This window comes from Dermacentor albipictus, chromosome 4 (assembly GCF_038994185.2).
Source record: "Dermacentor albipictus isolate Rhodes 1998 colony chromosome 4, USDA_Dalb.pri_finalv2, whole genome shotgun sequence".
NCBI lineage: Eukaryota > Metazoa > Arthropoda > Arachnida > Ixodida > Ixodidae > Dermacentor > Dermacentor albipictus.
The window spans coordinates 110,285,547-110,309,357 of NC_091824.1; the positions used below are offsets into that span (position 1 = coordinate 110,285,547).

At 43.7% G+C, this 23,811-nt stretch overlaps 2 long non-coding RNA genes across 2 annotated transcripts in view; one reads left to right on the top strand and one right to left on the bottom strand.

Annotated features, from left to right (window-relative positions):
- LOC135914020 (uncharacterized) overlaps positions 1 to 23,811 on the top strand; it is a 324,394-nt gene that overhangs the window by 43,458 nt on the left and 257,125 nt on the right. The gene's annotated exons all lie outside the window — the stretch shown is intronic.
- Positions 14,060 to 18,136, bottom strand: LOC135914038 (uncharacterized). The gene is made up of 3 exons (XR_010568198.2): positions 17,767 to 18,136; positions 16,910 to 16,996; positions 14,060 to 14,254 (listed from the first exon to the last, which is right to left on the bottom strand). It is a non-coding gene; the product is annotated as an uncharacterized lncRNA (long non-coding RNA).

Consider the following 23,811-nt stretch of genomic DNA (forward strand, 5'->3'; position numbering starts at 1 on the left):
ACAAATGTGAGAACTTTAGAACCATGCAATTTTTATGCTTATGCACGGCACTACTCACAAGCTATGCCGAAGTGCCAACATCAAATCGGGCTGATGCAGCGTGTGAGACGTCAACGTGCCATGTCAGGAGGAGGAATGCGGTATATTGCGCTTGTCGAGAGAACAAGGCTGATCACCGGTCTATGCACAGGGAAGTACGGGACATATCTAAATACATGAAAGCATTTCGTACTTCTGCTTTCACAGCGGTATATACCTATTATAAACGAATGTACAAGAATGTGTACGCACCAAAAGTCATATACCCAACGGGAAAATAAAAAGAAAGCAGTTGAATTTAACGCAATATGCTATTATGAAATCTGTGTAAAAGAAAGCTTCATTTTTAAAAGCCTTCTGCGCCAGATTGGCCTCCGAGTTTGATTAGCCACTGTTTGCCATGTTTGCCAACGTTTACCATTGGTTGGTCGATTGTTACGCGGTGTCTCGTAACCTAATGCAAACGAGGTATATGTAATAACATGTGATAGACAATATAACGAGTAATCTCCTTCTTTTGTGTACAACATCGCTGTCAGTTCATATTGAGAAATTTTTATCCTCGCTGAAGGTGCCGCACTGGTACACCTCGCAGTGGCACCCTTTGAGTATCCTTTCGAAATGCAATGCTGCACCCTTTTCAAAGGTCAACAGCGACGCTCTGGTGCGGTATATCAAATCACTCTTAGCATTTTGTCGCTGCAGTGCCCTAGCTGAAGATTGGCGTAAGATTAGTCTTGCCGGCAATTAAAAATATTTGCGAGTTCGGCTTACAAGTGACTGAAAACTGATTTATACTTGTACTCAATATAAAAAGGAGAAATACTAGAAAAAAGGCCTCAAATGCATGTGGCGGGAGCGTTTATAACTGTAAGCTCATAGGAGAGGCCCTGAGATTGGGCAGAGCAGATGATCTGACACATCATACATGGCCTTTCCTACAAGCGTAACTTTTTCACGGCAACCAATGCATTCGCCGTATCTAAAAAAAAAGAAAAAAATATAACCTCGAAACTGAGGAATACTGTCATTCAATAACCTTAGCAGAAGAAACGAGACAATACGACGTGACCACCGCTAATACGTTTCTTAATAGTGAAAAACATGCGCGTTACTTACAATTAGGGAGCCAGTTAATCTTGTATGCGACGAAAATATTCGCGATCGCTATTGCTTGCTCAGTATTACACGCGGGACACGCAAACCCTGCCTTTAAATGTATAAGTGTGCCAAGATTCCGCATATTTGTTTCGATTAGGTGATATCTGTTTAAATTTCTCGTCTGCCCGATTTCTTCATATTCACGCCGAGGCTGTCTGGTCCCACGCCATATCCTAAGGTTTTATTGGTGCGTATTCATCTTTAAGCTCCTGCAGTAGCGGAAGTGCTGCTTTTACGCGTTGTGCAGCCAGGGGTGTGCAGAGTAGGAAGCAACAGGTATAACCATACTGCATCGTAAAAATTGATTTCTTCTTTCTCCGTTAAAGTCTTTTACAAGCACTGTTATAAAGTGCCTTAAACGCTGTGCCTTAAGTTTGCTCAAAACGCTGTCCAAAGCGATGTGGTCGTCAGCAATTTTATTGAACAGTTTTTCTCTCTAGCGTATACCCCTCAACAAGGCTCCTGAACGATACTTTGTGAAAGGATACGCATGCTTAAGCAGACAGAAAGTATAGCATCGTGCTCTGCAAAGGCTGCTCCTGTGTATGTCCACTTTTATAGCCTAGATTGTCGTAAACTCGGAGTGTTTCCCAGTCAGACGGTCTCCACCGAACTGCTATTGCTTATTGCGGGTATCATAAAATTATATGGGTGCCAATAAATATTCACGTGCGTATGCCATAAATTCTTACTTGTTTCTTCGGCTCTTTAATGGGAAGTCGGTCTGGCATAGCATGGAGCTGACAAGACTTGACGGCTTCGATGAGGAGAAAGACAGAAGCGGCATCCCCGGCAACAAATCGTGTTAGCGCCACAATTTTTTTGTAGTTTCTGTGCGAATAGCTTGCGCGCAGGAATTTATGTGAGACAATAAATGTAAAATCAGCGAGCATCATTTTGAAATAAAGGAATATTTTCGTGTTTATTTATTTATCTATTTATTTATTTATTTATTTATTTATTTATTTATTTATTTATTTATTTAAAGATACCTTAGAGGCCCAAAGCACATAAAGGAACAGGGTTTTAAAGCAAGCGAATAAGAAAACAGAACGCTACAAAACTGAACGTCAAAATCCAAGAGAAGGTTTCAGCGCAAGTGGAGAACAACATCAACATAAGAAAAGCGCAACAGAATGCGTTTGCGCAATAAGCTCTGAAGGAGCGTTTGACTGCAAGTGAAGAAGAAAACGCAAAACATCACAAAATAAGCAACGCAAAAACTTAAGCGATGAAAACATGTTACAGCGTTAGTGCATGAAGCATACCTCAACCTAGTGGCGAAACGTATTATGTTTATATCAGTGGTGGTATCCTCGGGAAGATCATTCCCCGTGCGGATGGCTTGTGGAAGTGCGGATGTGTTAAAAGCATTCGTATTACCAGAGATGCGCGTGAGGCTGAGGTGATTATGTAGTCTGCGTGACGTGAAAATGGGGCGTTCAACGTACATTTCATTGCTGTAGACGTACTTTTGAAAGAGGCATAGGAGAGGCATTTGACGGCGAATGGCCAGTAGTTGAAGGGAATGATCAAGGTTACGCTGAGTCAATTATCTTAGTTCATTGGAATGTGACGGGCGGCTCTGGTCTGAACAGCTTCAAGCATGTTAATTTGATGATGCGTGGAAGGGGACCGAACAAATGAGGCATATTCAAGTTGTGGGAGGACGAAAGTTGGAATAATTCGGGAACATTAGAGGGACAATGACGGAGATTGCGGCGTAAATACCCTAATGTTTTTGAGGAAAACACAGGGAATGCGGGAGATAGAAATGCAAGGCGATGGGCAAAACGAGAACAGTGTGAAAACAGAAGCCCACGTTTCGAAAAGTAGACTTGTCGAAACCTTGGGTCGTACTTTCACCCTGTTCTCGTTCTGCTCATCCTCACTTTTTTAATGTTCTTGTGCAGGCAGCAATGATCTGATCAAACCAAGAGAGGCCTGGTGTAAAGTGAATGCGGAGATATTTATGAAAAGAAGTCCGGGAGAGCCTGTGGCCTTGTATGTGCTAGGAAAAAGTAGAAACGTCATCCTCACGTCCATAAGAAACGCCTTTACACCTGTTAGTATTTAGTGTCATGAGCCAGGCGTTACACCAGTTAGAGATATTGTTAAGATTGTCTTGAAGGATCATGTGGTCTTCGAGACTGTTAATTGGTCTGTATAATATGTAGTCACCAGCAAAAATTCTAATGCTTGATGATATGTTATTTGGCAGGTCATTTATGTATATCCAGAAAAGTAGCAGACCTAGAACGCTGCCCTGTGGAACTTCAGAAGAGACGTAGGAAGAGAGGAAGAATTATTAACCGTCGCGAATTGCTTGCGAAGCAAAGATAAATTCCGAAGCCATGACAAAGTGAGGGAATCTAATCAAAGGGCAGATAATTTAAGAAATAAAGCGGTGGTGGGTTACTCAAATACTTTTTAATAAAGATAAATGAAAACCATTGCATTCTTATTCAATTCAAATGGAATTTATTGTCCTTGAAGTAACTATTACCTGCGTACTTGATTTAAGTGCAGTAGTAACTAGCACGTTTCGAAATTAAGGTCCCGAAGTAGCAAATGGTCTATGAGTGACGTCGCATAGTTGAAGCCTTCGGAGTAAGTTTGACCACATGGAGTCAACGTGTAGCCTAATCATGCACGGCACAGTAAGGTTTTGCGTTCCGCACCTGTCAAACTATTGCCGCCGTGGTATGAAGCTGAATCCGTCGCCTCAGCAGCACAACCACAACCACTGAGCTGTTTGCATACGCCTGTAAGTTGCAAGTTAGAAGAGCAAAAGTTTATTTTTTTAGACTCCTTGAGAATACCGCTGTTCTTTTTGTGCAAACTAAGCGGACTGGCTCTATCCACGTTGAATTTCATGATTTCGTGCGCCCACTTTCAGTAACACTATAACGGGTTTGAAAAAGCGATCATAGCACGAACAAGACTTACACAACAGTGGACGCGAAGTCATTTCCAAGTAAAAAAAAATTGTGCGGATCCAATGCACGTGTTGGAGTATAAGGGAAACGAAGCTTTTGTGAAACATTTTTGGAAATTCTATGGAAATAACGGTGATGCGTACAATGTGTTTGCTGTCATCTGATGCAACGTGCAACTTCGTGCAATGGTTATGTTTATCCACCTCAAAGATGACAACTTTTATATCTAGTGTAGCACATTGCTACGTATATGTAAATATGCTTCAATATACTTTTTATGCCATAAGGACGTATTCTCATTCTGGAGGATCAGCCAAGAATGGCCACACATCGTGCGGCAAAAAACGGTTTGTTAAATAAAACAAAATGAAGTAAACACAAAAGAAGTTGCCGAATATGACGTGCTATAGTATTCGGAGCCCGGTCTGCCTTATCGGTTCATATTTGTGGACATAATGTGTTCAGCCTCGATGTAGGAATTCATTTTTGTGTTACGCAGAACACAATTGCGCTAACTGGCAGCACTTCAGAGGTCAGCATACAATGTTTGTGTAAGCCCATTTGCTGGTCCTTTCATTGGAGCAAATAGAAGCTTTATATATATATACGTATCCGGTGAGGAAAAGATGAAAGTCTAATCAAGGGGAAGGCGCAAACAAAGTTTAGATGTAAAAATATATATCGTGGAGCTTAACGTCTAGAAACTGCAACAGTGGACTAAGGGGATGCCGTAGTGGAGGATTCCGGATTGTTTTTAGAACCTCAGGTTCCCTAACGTGCATCTATAGCACAGTGTACGTGCATTTTTGCATTCCGCCACCATAGAAATGCAACCGCACGTGCACGGCCAGGAACGAATGCGCAAATTCGCGCTCAGCAACGCTACGCTATACTGACTGAGCTTGCAGGGCGTGTTTCTCCAAGTATCAAACGAGTTGTCCAACAACTTGCTGGGACAATAAGAGAGCCGTTAATACATCGATTAATATGGCTGAATACACTTTTTTCTAAAAGTTTCCTAAGTTGTGTTTCGAACTGCGGTTGGTTTAGCTGTAGTCGGAAAAAAATAGCGGGCCCTGAAGCTGGCCTTTGACATTAAGAACTCCTATGTATTATCTTTCTTGGCATCCTGATTATTCCAAGGCATTCATACTCACCGAAAACTTAGATAACTTGTGCACACAGTTATTGAAGCCTTTCCTGCGCATTGCTAGTAGTTCGATGGTCCAGCATTCTTTATGTGTGATCCCACAAAAACCAAACGATCTAGTCTTTCAGTCTAGCATTAACTATGCTTCTTCTCTTGAACCTTGTAATTTCTTCTTTTCCAGCCAATTTTGTTTTAGCTTTGTGCCTCGCCCCATTCCGTTGCGTACAATAATTTTGTTTTGAAGACCAAAATAAAAATTTTAAGGATACTTTTTGTCACTGCTTTATTTTTCAAAAGGCACTTGGAATGCTGCTTAGTTTTTTCCCTTTTCTTGAAAGCTTCGAAACGAGTAACAAACAAACACATCGAGTCTGCTTTCGGAAAGGGACGAGGTGTGAACCACTCTGCATTTCTTTTTGTTCAAGCTTTATTTTCTACATCCTTGTGACTCTTCCTTTCCTCACCACCCTCTTCACTTACTTCCTTTTGTTGTGATCGCAGTTCTCCACGCATATTTCGTGGAAGCTTCGGAAATATATCTCCTAGAGTTTATTGCACATCCAGCCCGCGGGTCGCCCATGCATTTCGAATGTCGAGGTGAACGTCCTTAAGAAATTCTGGGGCGTCGCATTGCGAGAGCCTGTGTGGCGTATATAATGATGTTCTACAAAGTGAAGACGAATGGTCATATATATATCGTTCCGTCAAAAGGCAATACGCCTGACTTCGCAGCGTAGATTGGTGAAAGCACAGGAATGTCTTCATAAAGTGTGCGAAAGGGTGGCACGAGGTGCAATATAAAGTGTACGCAAATCTTTATAAGAAATTTTCAGGCATTCAGAAGTTCTAAGCGGATGTAAGTATGAAGATTATGTTCTTTTTAGCGAAAAAGGAATGCCGCGGGGACGTCGCTGAGAAGCATAGGCTCGTGGACACCGCGGTCAATGCAGAACAGGAAAATATTACTGCAGATCAAACGAACCCATTGTAATTTTACCTCAAGCGAAGCTTCCTCGACTCATTTCAACTTAATGCTAAGCAAAGAGACAGGAGGTGTGCATTTCTATTTTGTTTCCAACGTGTATAATTGTTTGTAACTTCTTTAGATGTAAAAAAAGTTCAGATCGCATCATGGTATGTGACGATGCAGCAGTGGCTTGCAGGCTATGCGATGTTTTGCTATTTACACGCTTTACAGGCCACCTGGGACAAGCCGAGCTGCGGGAAATCGAAAATGAAGATGGGGGGGGGGGGGAGAAAGAGTAGCAAACAAATATAAGACACGTGGAGCTTTGAGAAAACTCCTGAAAGAGGAGGACGAAGGAACTATATGCTGCTATTCCACTAAAACACAGTTCGATGACAATTTTTCCGAAAAATGCGAAGGTACTATCCTTTGCATTTTGTATCGTTTGCATCCTTCGATACTATCCTTTGCAGGTCTGGGTGCCTTGACATGCGGGCTTATTTCAGAACAACATGGCAGATTATTTAAAGGCGGTGTCTTAAACAAACTCTCCAAATTTTCCGCAGTTGTCACACACTTGCATCAGTAAACTCTGTCAATTACAACCATTTAAAGTCGCAGTTACTAAGCTACGATGTCGAATATAATTTCTAAATTTTTCAAGACGAGGTCTTCTTTGCTGACTTCATGCGGGTTCAGCGTATCTGTGGTCGGGTTATCCCTTTTCCTACCTCTTTACAAATGAGGCAATTTGATTATTTTTGAGTGTGTACAAAATGAAAAAAATGTATAAAAACGTAGATCTCACCGAGACAAAAAGTGACAATTATTTGCAGAGTATGTAGTAGAATTGGCACGGATGTAATTAGGGCCAATGTAGTAAAAAATTAACCGCATTTGAACCATGGAATGCACCATCTCCGGAATGAACCTACCTGGCATCTTGATTTAAAAAAACACAAAAAAACCCCAGGCGTGTCAACCAAAGTAGGCGCTAACTTACACCCACGCAGGCTATATCCAGGTTCTTCGCGCAGGCCCCACACTTTCATCTTACGCGTTGAGTTGGCGTGCTTTTGAAGACAAAGCCTTCTTTGCTGACTTCATACGTGTTGGGCGCATCTTGTGACCACTTTTCAAAAAGTGCGCTTTTACCAATTGAGTGTCGACGCTAAATAAGACGAGGTAAGCATAATTGCACGTGAAATGTGATACCAATCCGACATGAAATGAGTAAATAATGAAGACAGAAAAATAAACAGAAAGAGACGCAATCAACACTTATCCATCAAATCACATGAACCACCATGTACGTCGACTTGTATTGCTTAGCGTCGACACTTTGGTTGGTCACAACTTTATTTATAGTCCTGCAGAGCTTTCGCCGACGGGACCTTAGGTCTCCCACGTGGGGCCGTCGAGGTGTTGCCTCGCCGCCGCTTTGCGGGCCTGCAGGACGTCGCACAGGTGGTCGCGGAGGCTGGGGCTGCGCAAGGCAGCGGCCTACCACGGCGGAAGGGTTCCGGCGTTAGCACCGTGCGGGTTTTTGTTACAGTCCCAGAGCATGTGATTTAACTTAGCTATATCGGTGTGGCAGACCTTGCAGATATTTGTCAAGTATGTGCCAGGGTAGAACCTGCGGTATTGTGCTGGGTTAGGGTACGTGAGCGTCTGCAGTTGTCTGAGGGCCACCGTCTGCGCCCTGTCCAGCTTGTGGCTGGGTGGAGGGAAGGTTCGGCGGGCCACCCAGAGGGCCTTTGTAATTTTGTTGTAGCTTGGCTTAGTTTTTTCTTATCTATACACAGCTGATGAGGGTGCTAGATTAACAGGTCTGACACTCTGACCAAATTATTCGTTTCGTCGGGAAGATGAGACAACCGATTATATGTTTGTTAATGCTTATATATTTTCTTATTTGCGGAAAAGAAACTTAAAAACCGCGTTACACATTCTTACATTAGAGCTGCGTGTTCCAAATTTATTATCCGTGGGGGCCTCAACTCTTGGGCACAGCAAGGGAATGGTTTGCGCTTCCATTCAGGATTTGTTTTGTTGGGCTAATGAGATGGAAGCTTTCTATTCAGACCTCAAAATTATTTTCTTTCCATCAAATTAAGTTCGATTGTGTCATTACAACGCAGAAAGACGGCAATCTTTTTTTTTTAAAAAACCAGGGCAAAAGGGCTTGTATTGCTGTAACCGATGATGATTACGATTAGCATCTCATTGGTAGTACGTACCACCAACCTTGTTTTAAAAATATTTTGGTGCACTTAAACCTCTAGATATCTTTATACTCTATGTTAGAATATTTACACTATAGAAAGCTTGAGTTACGCTGCCACTACTGGGCAGAAATCTTAACGCGTCATATTCCACATTTATCACTGGATACATCCTCTGACATTTGAACAGATTATGGTGAATGGTTTTTTCGCTATTTCCGCATGCTATACACGAGTCGTCTCCACCAAAAAAATTTCTCCTATAGCTACGCATTAGGAGACATCGTGATACGGCTTTGGACAGTATGTAGATAACTGCATTTTGAATTGTCATCGAATCGGATCCCATTTCGGATCTCACATTTTTTTATGCATAGCATTCTTTGGCTAGGGGCCCGGCGTTATTTTCTGCTCCGTTCCATTGGCCCTTTTCTTTAGAGTCCCTAAAATCCCGTAGCAACATCTAGGCTTGAATTAGGTGAATTTCTGTGAACAAAGCTGTGACCACAGCTTACCGTCACCTACTTGTGGGCGCACGAACCTCCAACTCGATATTTTGCCAATGACCAGAGGGAACTATGGCGCTAATGCCTACGGAGCTGCAAGCGGGGTGCTTCAGCCTACATGGGAATTACACTTTCTACGTGTATTTGCCTAAACTTTGGTTTTCTGGCTTGTAATGGCTTCATAAACTCATCATTTTAAACAAAATGTTTTTCTATCAATAAGTAAATAGACTCCATTAAAGTTTTCCGACGCAGGATTCGAACCCAGGACATCTACTACAGAATCCCGATGTTCAAATAATTCAGCAACGTAAGCATGCACTGACGAAGAGAATATCGACGTCACCGCCTATCTGCAGTACGCCAAAGAAGCACTACAACTCGCCCGCCTGTGCATCGAGAACCATCAAAAGACGGACAGCCGACATGACAATCTTCGACGACACTACATGGAATACCAGCCCGGCGACCGCATTTGTGTTTGGACCCCGACACGCCAACGAGGACTTAGTGGGAAGCATTTACGCTGCTATTTCGGACCCTACAATATCATCCGACGTCTTGGCGCACTAAACTACTCGTATGACGCCGTGCTCAACGGCATTATGCGATCACAGCGGCGCCGCTTAGAACCTGAAATAGTCCACGTTGTGCACCTTAAGCCATTCTACCAGCGCTAACGAACTTTTGGAGTTTGCTTCTTTGCTTGTTTATATTTATTTACTAGGTGTGTTTTATTTTCTTGCTCTCGTGTTTGTAGATTCGGGGCGATGCTTTCTAAGACACGTGTACTTACCCTTTTCTCGGGGACACAATTTCCTCCGCTAGTAAATTACCCTCAGGCCAAGACGCGCCTGCATGATTGGAAGCCACTGGAATGTTTTCGATGGCTTTATGCGTTATCACCGAAGCTTCTGTAGTCTGATTGTATACACGACGCGAATTGTGTAGTACTTGGTGGAAGTCACGCAGGCACCAGTGATTACCTTGGAACTTTCGACGAGTCATGTATAATAGCCGGCGCGCTTGACCCGCAGATTGCGTTTTCGACGATCGCCGACTGTGCAAGCCGATATCCTTGTCCTTAACTGTTGCTTTTTTTTTCTGGGCGCAGGTTCGCCCAACAACGAGTAACTTTCGGAGTTCAGAGCTTTCGGTACTGTGTTCTTCACCGACACTACAACTTGACAATATCACTAGGGAGTACATTCTGTGTAAAGGCAAGTGATGCTCCGCGACTATACGAACTAATTTTGATCTCAGTGTCATGCAAATGACTTCGGTAGTAGCCTGAATGCCTGGGTCTCTAGCAGATGGTACTGTTTCGTTACTGCGAGTTTTCTGGCTTCTTGGTCCCACGACTGATGTAGTAGTATCCTCAAAGCTATAAGCAGCGTCAACGTAGTAGGTATCGTTGTTTGGTGTAGGTAAATGATCAGTGAGAGCTTCTCCTCGTCTTCCTTAGATAATGTACGCATTCATATTTTTGGGGATAGATTCGAGACAGTGTCCCATGGTGGTGGAGCTGGCGGGATATTAGGCTTATATCGAGTCTAATGCGCTAGGCTCGTCAGGATAGCGCGACTTTGTGAAGGCTTCGTTTTTCGATGGTGTGGAGCTTCTTTGTGCGCATTTTTCTTCATCTAGCGTGTCGCCTGTCACGGGGTTACTGCAAGCTCTACTCTGTGACACCGGCGGACCACAGCTTTTAGATTATTTGTTGCCACTTGGTGGTACGCGTGCATAATTCTGAACTAAATAGACGTCTCCATCATTATACCTATAGTTCGCACTCCTTAAAAGGAAATCAAAGGCAAATATTAAGTCAAGATGAAGTGATAGAGTAGTGGTCGAGAATCTCTAAGGCGTCGATATTATCCCGAACAGAGCCTTAATAATCGAGAAATTGAGATAAATGCAGGACATAATAAAAGACTACCCCGGGACATTCAAGTACTGGCCCGATGACGAAAGCAGTCCTCAGCTAAATTCTGTCACTAGTACTCAACCACTCGCTGCAAAAAACATCCTTGCATTATAAGACGAAATAAAATGCTACTTGCACAGTTCTATTTCATGCTTAGAAAATAAGAACTGATTGAAATTACCCTTGACAACAACGCGGGCAACCTAACGTTTCGTTGTCGCTCGACTCCGCGCCGTCCACGCTTTCGCGTTTCAGTTGTTTTGTAATAGCGTAGTGCTGCACTGACTTTACTGGCTCGCGAAACTCACATTAACTGCAAGTAGCAGTGAATTCAACTTCCACGTGATGTCGCAGGATGCCCGAACGACGCCACTTGACCAAAAAGCAGCTGCAGCGGCGAATCCACCTTTCTGTCTTGGCTCGGTACTGCCGTCTGTCGGGCGCCGTTTTACTCACCGATGGCAGCAAAGGGGGTAGCGGTGGCGGTGATGGCGTATGCAACGTCACCACTGCCCCGGTTGGGTGGCGGGAGAGTCAAATTTCGAAAAAGTTATTCGGACCCTTCAGAAGCAGTTTTCTCGTAAACTAAGTCTCTTCTTGGGACGAAACAAGCATTGCGAAGTTTCTGGAATGATATTTAAACATACTGAAAAGATTTTGTGCCAAAAAACACCCGCCGTGGTTGCTCAGTGGCTATGGTGTTAGGCTGCTGAGCACGAGGTCGCGGGATCGAATCCCGGCCACGGCGGCCGCATTCCGATGGGGGCGAAATGCGAAAACACCCGTGTACTTAGATTTAGGTGCACGTTAAAGAACCCCAGGTAGTCGAAATTTCCGGAGTCCTCCACTACGGCGTGCCTCGTAATCAGAAAGTGGTTTTGGCACGTAAAACCCCATAATTAATTAATTGTGCCAAAAAACAACACACACAAGAAAGACGACGACACCAAGCGCCCGTGGTGTCGTCGTCTTTCTTGTGTGCGTTGTTTTTTGGTGCAAAATCTTTTCAGTATGCAATATCACCAACTAGCCCAGCAGTTAACTCTTCTAAAGGATATTTAAACAGTCCACGTCGACTTAGTATTTTCGTTTAGTGTCCCTTTAAGGCCAGATATGCGGATAGAAGTTCTGTTATCGTGTGAAAAACCTGATGTACTTGCCTTAGGATCCACTTCACCCACTTTGTACTCCCACTGTCTTGTTGCCAATAGAAACCAATGATTTTGATGATACGTCTTCGTGGGACGGAAATACGTCTACATGCGAAGCTTTATGGAATATCTGCTGAGTTCGTTGGTTCGACGGTTTGAGTCGATGACTACGACGCACTCTGATTTCTCCGGGCAGCAAAGTAGGGCCACCAGCTGCGCATGTGCATATATGATATTTCGGCCTTCCCGTATACCGACTATTTTTCCCCGGCGTTGCCCTTGGTGCACCAAAGAATGATATCCTCTGAAGCATAGATTGCGTGACGCAAGCTGGGGACCTGGCTGAGTTTTAAGCGAAGGCTTTTTATGCACGTGATGATGTATAGTGTTTAATGGCGCAAGGACTAGATATGGTGAAAGAGCGCCAAGTTTAAAGCCAATCTTTATTTCAGCCTCTTCTCCCAACTTTCCCACCGCTGCTGCTGCGATGGTCTTGCCGCACGTGCCGCTGTGTTTCTTGCAGCACCACCAGATAGCGCTCGCCTCCTGGTTTTGTTTGCTCACTCTACTGGGTTTCTTGAAACACTACCAGATGGCTCTCGTCTCCGCGCATCCCGACCAGTGCCACCGCAGCAACGTTGCATAGTTTCTGCGTATGCCACGCAGTTTACGTGCTTGATTTTCCATGCGGCAGAAAGGCAGGTGCTCGGCTATGGAGGTCGCGTGCTGGGTTTGATAGTGTAAGCATTACAATCGTTTATAGCCTGAAGAGAGCGCTTGGAGCTGGCGTCTGAACAGCGTGCTGGCCACGTATGCAATAGGCGCACGTAAACACGCGCCTGCAAAAGGGCTCCAAAGCATGCATTCAGCGTCGAGGACCCCGAGGCCCAAAATAAGCGCCTTCGCTACGCTGCAAAACGTGGTGCTGACCGCGAATGCATGTATACGATGTATACATACAATTATATTAATTGAATTACGTACAACCACATAATACAAGTAAAGTTTAACACTTCGGCCACGATGCGATGTGCTATTGCTCAACCCTCTCAGACATTATGAAGAATGACGCACAACAACGCATCAAGCAAACACATTTCCCTGTGTTTCTGTGGACTACGCAGACAAACAGCAGTGGTGCACGCAAGGTAACGTGTAAAATCAACTCGCCACTCTCGTATTGGACTAAACGCTGAAGAAATTACACATTCACGGCCAACATCTCCGCTAGTTATCGTCAATCAAAGCAAAGAGCATACAAAGCTTCGTTTGCATCGATTTCCGCAGTGCGTGGGATCGGGTGATTTTTCTCATAGACAAATTGAAAAGCATATGTGAGAGCATCATACCCTGGGGAGTTCCTTGTGTGCAGGAAATAATTGGGATGGCTGACAGTTAGGTACCAGGATACGGATAGTCCTGTCCGTGAGGAAGCTATTGATATATGGCAGCATTCGATATGCGGGGTTCGTCTCGGCCAGGTTTAGCAGGATAGTGCCCTTATGAAAATATGAGATGAGTTTCACATGAAAGTCTGACGAGTTTTGACATCACAGCCATTAGACTTTCTGATGAGTTTCTTTGGAATTTTCTGATGTATTCCTAATGTCATTCTATAACATATTGGCCACCGTCTTTCTGTAGAACTCTTGACGAGTGCTTTTCTTGTGAGCATGAAATGTCTTCCTAATGTGCGCTCCAAAGCAGTTTTCTTGTGACTTTCTCACGTCTTCCTAGCGAATCTCTAATGAGCTTATACATTAGACTGCCGGTGCTCGTATTACTCCTATAACAAAATTGGCCACCACGTGTGGTAACATTTTCTCATGTGTCCCAATGGCAGTCAGACCTTATTTAAATATGTTACCTGTGCGTGACTATCTTTGGTGCTATATATATGCAGCCTGTATGCATGTATGTCCAGTGAAGATGCAGCACTTCTGACATGTACATGGGCCCTACATATGCTGCATGTTAGACATTACTCAACGAAAGAAATTTAACAAAAACATTTATTGGGCATATCAATGCTTCCTTAAATGCAGAAGGAGGTTAAATGAAAGGAAAACACAGTATCAGCCTGGTTACGGATGTGATATCTCCCTTTCATTTAATCTCGCTACTTATCACTGAGGAGAGGCTGTTCTTGAGGTGGAGTGTCGTCATCTTGAAGTAAGTGCATGTGTACCCTGCATGGTAGAAAGGACAGATAATTAACAAAACTTGGCAATCAACCACACAAATACACGCTGTATGACTTGCTACAGAACGGTCTGGAGACGTTATAGCTAGTTCTGCGAAAAATTTATGTGGTGTCGGTTCACACAAAGTTGAGGAACCACTGTGTGGCCTTTGGGTGCAGCAGTAACTACAGTAAGCAGAAATTGCTCTTGGCTGTACAAATGTGCAACATGGATCAGCTGTGGCGTGTGTACATGTCGTGAACTACTTCAGCTATATCGGTTTCCACTTGACAAAGGACAGCAGTGTCTGTGGATTGCTAGCGTGAATGAGAAATTCTCACTAATTACTTGGCATGGAAATGAGCATAGGAGTGTTTGTGTATGGGCAACCCAATGCATCCCAGAGACATCCAAGTGCCAGTCGTTATAGAATATTTGCATCAGCTACGGGCACAGTTCTCATACATTCCAAGCCTACTATGTCATGCATGTGTTGGCCTCCTGAATGATGGCATATATCCCATTCAAGAAATACGCCACACCATGTCTGGGGTTTTTTATCATTTACACCCGAGCACTGCTTTCAGAGGGAGGGCACAAGTTGAAAAACAAATGCGTAGAAGCATGACAAACAAGCTTGCATAAAAATAATTTAATAAATAAGCATGGTGGTTGCTATGCCATGTCATTAGAGAGTATTCCTCTTTGTCATGCAATCATAATGAGCGTCGACTGACACACGTCCCATTTTTGGCTGTGGTATTCTTCACTGATCTTGTTGTATCACTCGGTTGCCATAGGCGAACGAAACAGATAAACAAGCTAAATCCAGTGCACAGCTTGTCGTGTCAATGCATGGTCAAATAAGACGAGCACACTGGTCCTTTGAGGGAATTATGGTGCTCTCCTAGGCGCATGCTGAGGCACCGGCTAGTCAGCGTGCCCGATGTACATTGGACCAAATATGCACGTGATCAAAAGAGTAGCCTACATTAACCCTGAAAGATACGAGACAAATTTTGGGTATTTTTAACTAAGCAAGCCTCCAATGCCTGGGTGCCTTTGTCAATTCACTTGTGGACTGCAATGCACGTATATTTTCAGCAAAAATAAATTAGGCAGCATATGCACAACAGTCATGTTGTATGGTCTCCCTTCCCTCGCTGCGCAAATTTTGTCCTGAAAAGTTACATGAACTGATTGAATTGAAAATTGAATCGAGAAATGCAAGGAGGCAAGCGAGGCTTGCTTGGTTAAAGGTAGCACCAAATTTGTCCAGTGCATGTCAGAGGCACTGTGCTGTATTCCTTTCACATGTGGTCAAATGTACATAGCGCAGACTGGCTGGTGCCTAAATATGTACCTGTGAGATCACCATATTTCATTCAAAAAACCAGTATGCTCGTCCGACTTGGCCACACATATCTGCAATGGGGCTTCAGGCCAGATTAGGATTGTTTATCTGTTTTCACCCATGGCTGAAAATTGGCAAGAGAAATCAGTCAGGCGCACCACATAAATAACAATAAGTGTGAGCCAGCCCCCATTATCAATGCATGAAGAAAGGCATCCTTTGTAGATTACAAGGGATAGAAATTAGTCTGTGCCTATTTACTTCTTTTTATGCAGACACCATTTACCATGATTTTATGCCTTTGAATTATAACTTCTGCCATCCCTCTCAAATTAACTGGTGCACAACACAAGCGCACATCCAGTGCTATTTTTGTTAGTCCTTCCAACAACTTAAACAGTCAGTTGTTAGCCAAGGTCATGTTGCATAGTCTCCCTTCTCTCACTGTGTAAATTTTGTCCTGAAATGTTACATGAACTGATTGGTAAATTCAAATGGACACTACAAGTTTCGCCGAGTGGACACAGCTGGTTCTCAGAAATGCACAAAAACAGTGATGGGTATCTGTTGGCATCCTGTAGTGTGTGCAAACTAGCTGTGACATTGCTGCAGTAAACACACTCACAACTGCTACAATGCCTACCAGCATGAATAAGGGCAGCTTGCAAAGAAAAGAATACGAAGAAAGTGAGAGAAAAAATAGAAAGCTTACCAGAAAACACCTCACTACTTAAGTAACTGCAGCACAATGAATACTGGCCTTCCTATTTCATTTCAAGAAATTCTAGTTCATCAAATGTGTATTTGCCAGTGACAGTTATTCTGAGAACAAGACAGACATGATTGTAAATATCAATGTTAAACAATGGTAGGCACAATGCGTGCTTAGACCTGTGACATATATGACACACTACACTTCGAATTCTTACATGGACAAAAACAGCACATGTGTGTATCTTAAGCAGAAAGGAAAACAGGGAAATATGGGCTACAGCATAAGAAACAGTTCCAAACAAATAAAACCAAGATAAAAAGAAACATGCTGTGTAATAGGCAAAAATAAAATGGACTTGCAGCCAAGCAATTGATGCGAGAAAAATACTAAACGTCAGGACATGCGACGTGTAGTTTTAACAGAACAAGATAATGTGTGCATAATATCTACAAACACAAATAAGCAGCAAGTGGAATGATGTTGCAGAAATATTTAGCCTATTTAGCAAGATGCATTAAGTAATATGTCGATACACTTATCCACTAATGATACCGAGATCCTACTTTTGTGAACACGTACACTTAAAGCATACCTGACATATCCATCCAGATTACACGCCGTGTTGCTGCAGCCATGGCCACGGGTTATGTGAACACTGTTGTGGGTCACGGCTTCACCACTACAAAGAGAATTCTGTGTTAAGTTATAGCTGTGGCACAGTAAGACTATCACATAGTGAACACATGCAAGGAGCATGTAAAAACAGTCATGAAAACAATGCCTGCACTGGTGCAGGGTGGCAACAGAGCACAAAGTCAAAGTTACTGATGAATGTCACGATAACAGGGACCCCTTCAACAAGGTAAAATTTCACACGCAGGAGCAGCAGCGCATTACATGAATGTTTGTTTACATAACGATTCTAGAGTTTCTTTCCTAACTTTAAGTAACTATCCCTTGTAATGTTTACTTACGTCGAAGTTATGGCAACACCCCTTCAAAACAAACCTGTACTAGTAGCACGCTGTGATTGCTTACATTTTTTTTCTCTAATACTGCTCGTAAATCGAAAACCTTGTAAGCAGAGATTATCTACAACGTCGAATCATTTATAAGCGAGGAAACGTCATAGCAGTAAGAATCGGTCAAGAGGTAGATGAGTCGTTATCATGCGACTTCAGCAGAAAAACGGGATCTCACGCACAAGCGCGCATGATGAACACGATTATTTCTGAACGCAATCTTTCTCATCAGAAGAAAACGCTTATCAAGATTTTCAATTCTGCATTATGGCAATTAATTCGCGCAACTAAACTCTGACACCCAGCAAGCATCGGCATAGGTTTCACTGTTGTCGTGGGAGTTCTCTTTCCTACGTTCGCAAGGCACCCTATGCCCACACGAGAAGCACGCACAACACGTGTGTAGTTAGCAAGCACGGTTACTCACCTTTTGAACGGCCCGACGCGGTCGAAAAGCGCCCTCCAAGTTGCCAGTGCTTCGATGCTACTCCCAGCAGACATACCGGTGCATAGTGGACGAGCAGTGGCACGCTAACAACACGCATTATTTCTTCGCGACGTCCACCCAACTTTCCACGACAACCAGAGACAAAGGGAACGCGCTCGACAGCATGAACATCGTTGGTCCACATTTCGCTGGCGCGCCACGCACACGGCGAGTTTGCAGCGAGACACAAGCTGTCTGTGGCGCTTATGCGCACGCGAACTAAGTCACATTTGGTTACAGCAAACACAAAAACACACGATCTAACAAGCACATCGTTGCAGCTCGCACACCCGACCGACTCGAAAACAGAGCGACAGACTGATTGGATTGGATTGGATAGGAAACGGGACGGTAGGTGGCGCCACGAACAGGTTGGTTGGGGCCAGCCAATGTCTCGGCTAGCGTCATCTGAGGATTTGTGCGGCTGCCTAATTGCGCATAGCTGTTGCAAGACAAAGAGAACCAAAGATAAGTCTATATTGTAAGCTATAGCTTGGCATAGAAAGAAATTCTATAACGCATTTTCAATTTGAATCGCTTCGGCTATCTGCAGCCAGCAAAAGCATGGCCTTCGAGATCTGAAAATGTTAACCCTATAGAAAGCCGTTGCGGTGACGCTATTCGAACGATTTTCACTTCAGTTACCTCTCATAAAAACCGTGAATTACGCATTTCGCTGCTCCCCGTGCTACCTGCGCCGTCACTTCAATTTAAATAACTTCCTGCTGTCGTTCACATCAACTATATAGCCTCAGACATCGTTGACGCGATCTCCGAGCGACACATGTGCAGTGTGCGATGTTTTAGTGCCCGTTGCAACAGTGTCAGTCGGAAATCATCAAATCTGCTCGTGTGGCGCAGCTTACACCCCTGTCGTCCGTATCTTGCTTTCGTGTTGGCGTGTTTAACGTGCGCGGGTTGCACTCCTGTCGCTCGTGCCCTCTGTGTTGATCGTGCTACCCACGAAGATTCCTCGAAAAACCCGCATGTCTCGGCAGCGTGCATTTGTCCTATGTGGTATATGCCAGAAGTGTGCGCTGGCGTACGATGTGCGTGCAACCAAGTACTACAGTGCGTTCCAGCAAATAGACGCTGCCGCTTACGCGCAGTTTCTTTTTCTTTTTTTCCCCCTCGTGGTTGCTCAGTGGCTATATGGTGGTGTTGGGCTGCTGAGCTCGAGGTCGCGGAATCGAATCCCGGCTTCGGCGGCCGCATTTCAATGGGGGCGAAATGCGAAAACACCCGTGTACTTAGATTTAGGTGCACGTTAAGAACCCCAGGTGGTCGAAATTTCCGGAGTCCTCTACTACGGCGTGCCTCATAATCAGAAAGTGGTTTTGGCACGTAAAACCCCATAATTTTTTACGCGCAGTTTTCCATGTCATGATCATGTCAATCTGCAGAATTGTCGGTTTGCCACTTAAAGACTAGTAACACATCCGAGTAATCAAACTGCCCAGAACAAGGCATACGCTATAGTTTGGCACTGTTTACCAAATGTGATAACGGAGTAACACAATCTTACAGTGCTCTTTAAAAAGGAAAGAAAATGACGTCGTTGTTTTGTGCCTAGCCCTGATATATCGGAAGCGTTTCCAGAGTACTCGGCGCTCACGCTGTGTTATATCGTTTTCTTCATTTTTTGTCTCTTAGACTGCTCCCAACGATGAATCAAAACCACTCCCAGCAAAGGCCAAGGGTCCGAGTGTCTAAATTAACTGTATCCTAATTAACGGTACCTTACTTAACATCGTCTTCATTAACACCAATGGTCATGAGTTCGACTCCCACCAATAGTCATGGGTTCGAGTGCTTTCATCAACTATATCTTAATTAGCTGTACATTAATTAGCATCGCCTTCATTAACGACAACGTTCGTGGGCACAACTCCTACACAAGATCATGGGTTCGAGTGTTTTCATTAACAATATATTAATTAAATATGCCTTAATTATCATAAACTTTACCAACTAAGGCCGTGGGATCGAGTGCCTTAAGTGACTATATTAATTAACAGTACCTTAATTAACATCGCCTTCATTAACAACAAAGGTCGTGGGTTCGATTCCCACCCAAGGTACTGGGTGCGAGTGACTTGACTGGTAGATCTTAATTAACAGTGCATTAATTAGCACCATCATCATTAACAAAAGTCGTGGGTTCGAGTGCCTCAAATAACTGTATCTTAACTGTGCTCAATTAACACCGCCTTCATTAACACCGAAGATCGTGGGTTCGAGTGTCTTAATTGACTATATATTAATTAACATTACCTCAATTAATATCGCCTTCATTAGCAACAATGTTCGTGGGTTCGATTCCAACACAAGGTAATGAGTTCGAGTGACTTAATTCCTAGGTCGTAATTAACTGCGCCTTAATTAGCATCGTCATCATTAACAAAGGTCGTGGGTTCGAGTGCCTCAAATAACTGTATCTTAACTACGCCTTAATTAACAGCGCCTTCATTAACACCAAAGGTCGTGGGTACGAGTGTCTTAATTAACGACATAATAATCAGGTGCACATTAATTAACATATTAATTAACATGCTTCGACTTCCACTAAGGGTGGTACGTGCGTTCGAGTGCATTAATTAACTATATCTTCAATAACTGTCTTAATTAACGGTATCTTAATCAACGCCAAAGGTCGTGGGTTCGTAGCCTTAATTACCGCCAAAGGTAGTGGGTTTAACTCCCATGAAAGGTTGAGAGTTTGTAACCTCTTTGTACATCGAGTGCTCAGGCCGACAATGCCGGATTTTCCGGCTCATGAGCCATTTAATGCTATCGCATTACAAAGAATTTTTCACGACTTGGCATCGTACACATTCATACGTGATGTACTTTGACATTAGCAATAACACAAAAAAGCTGTATACTCCTATCATCAGAAATCTTAAGGTGCATTGTCATTTGAGTCTCTGATGTACTTGTGATGCCAAAAAACATTAGACGATGCATTTCTTATGCATGTCTGATGTCACCTTAGGAACACATCACGTCCTCTACAGAAACTCATGGTTCATTTTCATAAGGGTGTTATGCAGAACATTGCAGAAAGCTTTCATTATGTCTATCCCCCACGAACGTTCGAAGCTGCACTGCACTAGATGCACCACAGACTTGTTCATAGATCACAAGGGCCCCATCTTGAGTGCTGACTGCTTCCGAAAGCCGATAAGAGTATGTGATAGCGGGTCCTTGTTTTCAAGATGCGATTTCAATCTTTCGAAGACCCTATTTTCCATTAATTTGCCCAGATAGGATGTCATGCAGATGTAACTCATGTATTGTGGTCTATTAAGAGGCTTTTCTGGGCATCGGTTTGAAGCTAACGTACGCCTCCTTCCACTCGGGATGTATTTTGCCGGTCTCCCACATTTTGTTCATTATGCCTAAGAGCTGTTCTAGTTTGTTATTTGGTAGATTCCGCATTATACCGTATGTAATTTTATCACGTTCTGGGTAGTAACCCGTCGTAGAAGCAGCAGAGTCTTTTTAGTTCTGCAGAAGAAATGGTGATTTGCTTCAAATGTGATGTCCATAGGCTGTCTGCAGAAAGCTGGGTACTGTACATAGCGGATATAGCCGATCAAGTCCTCTGTCATGCAACCTACTTTTAACTGGTAGCGTTGTAAAGCGTCTTTTCATTTTTGTTGTCTCATAATTGCTCGAAAGAGATGCCATACACGTGCAATGTGTGGCTGTCCATTCATTTCATCGCATATCTGGGTCTAGTATTGTGATCCTAAATGATCTGCCCATTGCTGGCTCTCCTGGGTGATCTGGTATATTCTGGACTGCAAATCTTGATTGTGTTTGTTCTCCTGCCAGCGCTGGACTAGCCGTCATCGCTTCGTCCAAACAAGGGCCAGAAAGTGGCTGTCAACTTGAGAATGCACTTCAGTACGTAGTATCTTCTTAGTATGTTTATAAACTGAGCTATAGATTAGCATAGCCCAATTTTTAGGGTCATCTATAACATCCTTGCAGTTCTCGATATTCTTGATACCTTTGGGTCAGTCAACGATGTTAATCATCTCAATGTTGGCTGATCGATCTCGATGCGTATCTCCAAGATATAGTGGTCGCTTCCCAAAAAATCAATGGTGTTTTCCTATGCCACCCGGGGATAGCTCCATATCCACGTAAAGTGTGGTAGTGTGTCCTTCTCAGTTGCTGTTTCAATTCTTGTCGCATGTATAGTATGAGCGAAGTGATGATTGCTTGTGAAGTTGTCTAACTTTCGGCCTTGGGAACTTGCTTGACCGTCTCCGCATGCTACGTGTGAGTGGTTACAGTCCCCCAGCAGGCGCGTCTACTGCTGCTTACTTGGCTTGATTCTCAATATATCAAGTTGCACTCAAGCACAGGCCTGTTTATAGGGGTCCAATAGCAGTTAAGAATACCGAGCTTGTCACCACAAATATCTGTTCTCGCGGCTATGTGCTCTACCCTAATGTATCGAAATGCGTCAACTGCAATTCAGTTGTTGAGATTGGTTGCAACAGTAGGGATGCTTGGAATGATCGTGCCTCTCTGCTTTTGCTCGACACTTGGCTGCACTGCACAGAATGACTGTATTTTTGTATCGGAAAGAGTTACCGAGTTTCTTGAAAAACTATGATGTCGGGTTCTACTGGAGTGAAGAGCACATACTGCAGATGGTGCTGCTTTTTTACGCGGACCTCTACAACTCCATTGCCAGGTTGTGAGTGTGTGTGTTCAGTGCACTGCGGTGTAGATGATTGTGCAGAGCTAGTTGTTGCCTTAATGTTTCACGTGTAATGTTATTCTCTGAGAACCTTGCGTACATTAAAAAAACGATAAATCGTGAACATTCTTGTAACACAACCTTCTTCGCGTCTTCGAGTATCCCGGTAGTTTTCCGCGCGTTCTCTGAAAGTAATAAGCGGAAAACTGTGCCTATCATTTCGTGACTGTTCGTTCATCTTTTATAGACATGGTACTTGAACACGAGCAGAAAACTGCGCTAAACTACAGTACGGAGAGAAAGAGACAGACTGAAAGAATAACGACGCTTGGTTGTTAGTCAGCGCTGTGGTTTGTGTCATTCTCTTCGTCCTGTCATTTAGCACTGCTTTCTGCTCGTAATCATGAAACAACCAGCCCAAATGCGTGCCCTTCTATGGTACCTGAAGTCTCTTTCCGGCTGGTAGCGTTCACACGAGAACTATAAATGGAGAGCATGGAAGCAACACGCTTTCAGCGACCCCTTTTCGCATTCGTCTTCGTTTGTACTATAACAATTGAACCAAGATTGATGATACCAGCTTCTTCCTGGTCTCGAGTTTTATAGAAGTGCAGGCTGTAATGCTCTGTATCCAGGAAGCGAAAAGCGGCACACGCGTGGAAGACCTAGTAGGCCTTAATGACACCGTGCAGGGGAAGCTCCTATCGGTAAGTTTTTCGAGACGCCTCCGTTCTCTAGAAGGCCACCAGACACAGACGTTCGGCGGTGCTTGGAAAGCGTAATGAATGGAAGAGTTGCATTGGACACTAATGTGTCTCAATTAGGATTCTACTGCTGCAGCGTTCTGTACACTTTTGGATCATTAGATACACACATTTGCAGCGCACTCGCACTGTTTGTTTCGTGAGCGCCCGGACGACCACTTTTGTTTGGTGCTCCTGATGCTTTTGTATCTTCCAGACGCAGCACCAACGTTGACGATGGTGCTGCTTGAAAGGTTCAGCTTTTTACTCCTTTTGATTAATCGTGAACGTCGGCATTCTCTCTCACTACATCGCAATTTGCTGCGTTTTTACTTCTTTTACCGACGTTAAGATTCCATCTGGAGATCTCGCTCGAAGGAGTGTTCACCTACTTTCATGGTGACCCTTCTGAACTTCTGAACTATCATCCTTCTTGTCGAATCTTACCCCGCTTGTAGATCTTAGCTGGCATGTCATTTCACCCTGTAATGGCAGAAGTTCGGCTCTTAGCCACTTGATTGA